Raw genomic sequence first — 2,345 nt, forward strand, 5'->3', positions numbered from 1 at the left:
CAAGCCCTGTAGGGCCATATAACGGATAGGCATTGCCCCCTTCTTTTTGCAGGTCCAGATCAGGGCTGGGCCATACCATCTTCCTTCCCTGTATGGTTGGATCAGGGCCAAGCCATGCCCCCTTCTCTCTGCTCCCCCATGTCACTGGATTGGGGCCAGGCCATGCTCCCTCTCCCTCCCCCCCATGGCCAGATAGGAGCCAGGCTATACCCGCTTCCCCTACATGGGCTGGTTGGGGCTGGGCCATGCCCCCTTCCCCCCGTGCAGCCTGTTCAGGGCTGTGCGGTGTCCCTTTCCCCCATGGAGCCCAATTGAGCCTGGGCTGCTCCCCAATCCCCTTCCCACCACAGCCAGATCAAGCCCTGCCTTACCAGCCCACAGACAGACTGAGCACCATGCATCCAGCCAGAGGGAGAAAATGGCTAGGCACCACTGGTCTATCCTAAATGTCATTACCCCTTCCTATACCTCCTGTGGCCACTGATATAGTCCTTATTCTTTTGATCTATAGCCCACCTTACCTGACTACATCTTCCCACTGCCTTGATCCTCGCATCTTTCCATAAGTGTAACCAGGGTTGCAGCAAGGTTATTTTCCATATCCTGCAAGCTCTTCTATAAAACTCTATACGTTTTTTCTAAATCAAGTCTGAACATCAAGTAAATAGAGAGGCATTTTGCTTCATCATTAAACCTCCTGATGCAGGCTTGAAAATCATGTGACTTACAATAAATTCATGAGAGTTGCAACACTTTCCATCTCATATGCCCTATGTGATCCAGTCCTCTACATTTGTTCTTCCTGATGCCACTGGGCAAGACGGTAGACAGGAGCAATAATATCATCCCATTTCATAGAGTGCCATGAAGATAAATTTGTCTGTGTTTGTGAAGCATTTAAAGAATACTGTGGTGAGAGTACCATATACACACTCATGAGAAATTAATCATTTCATACTCAGTACCTAGATTGGGTATTTTATGTTTGAATAAAGTCTAGATACTTACACTGACAATAAGGATAAAACAACTGTAGGATAATTAGTCACTGAATTAGAGTGGGATATTGTTGAGGGAAAAGTTGTGTTTGATCATATAGTTACTGTGTATGCACAAGGTTATAGAGGCAGGTCTGATTCTAGCATTTCCTAAGTTATGAGTGCTTTAGTTTCTAGCCTTAGTAGTCTTTTGAACTGATTTTGTTTGCTTGCTTTTTGTGGTTAAAAGTTCTTGGGGTTTTTTATGGTACCATTTGTGGGCTATAATGGTTATTTAAAAAACAAATTAAAAAGCTTGTGCTGGACATTGTGCTAACTTAGAGGTAGACTTCCTCTCTTTACCAGTCAGCTGGATCTTTTAACAATGGCATCAATTAAGGCTATGGACTTCTCTGGCATATTTTGTCATAGATTAGTGGAATTGCATTGTCATTTTGTGAAATAAATGGCAACACTTGTAGTTTACCTTAAGGAAAGAAAGGAGAATTGAACACAAAGAGATGTTCTTATAGGCACCGAGAAATGTAGCAGGGGAAAGCGTTTTAAATAAAGCATCTCTTGAGACCAAATTAATGAAGGGTGAGGGAGAATGCCCATCTATTGAAACAGGCTGAATGTCTTTTATTCTTCATTTCAGATATTGTTACTGGACTTCAATTGAAAAAACAATGTGGGGGAGGGAAGAGTATTTCTGCACAGAACAAGGAATAAACCAGCATGCAAAACAAAGCACATAGTTTGTGAATACTAAAATACAATGATTACCAGTACTTGAAATCAAAAGATGTAATTCTTATACGTTTTTTTTTTTACATGAAGTACTGTTTAAATGAAACACTAAGTTAAACTTTCCAATTCTGAGACCAAGGGAGAACATAATTTCTCTTCACTGGGTCAAGGAGAAAAAAAACAAAAATAATACTGGGCTTCAAAGATTTCATTTAGGAAGAAAGATTGAAAAGCTTGAGAAGCTTATTCACACAGGAAAAAGGGAAAAAGTTATTTCAGGGTATCTTTAGAAAGTTGTTTTTTTTTAACTTATGAAGACTAATGAGATGAACTCATTATACTTGCAAGGAACAGTAAAAATGAAGGTTTAGATTAGTAAAGGTTTAAAATATTGGGAGAAAAAAGGAGCTCAAGTGAAACATTTTACATGTAGAATAATAAACATATGGAATAAATTACTGGAAAGGTTATTGAACCATGAAGCATTGATGAATTCTAAAAGGCATTTAATTCAGATTCTGTGTGAATAAATAGTTCAATAGGAGTAAGGAAAACATAGATAAGAAAGTACAATGTGCCAAGGTCCCCCTCCCTCCCCCCCCCCCACTCCACCCGGAC

Source organism: Alligator sinensis, unplaced genomic scaffold (genome assembly GCF_000455745.1).
Source record: "Alligator sinensis unplaced genomic scaffold, ASM45574v1 scaffold26_1, whole genome shotgun sequence".
Taxonomy (NCBI): domain Eukaryota; kingdom Metazoa; phylum Chordata; order Crocodylia; family Alligatoridae; genus Alligator; species Alligator sinensis.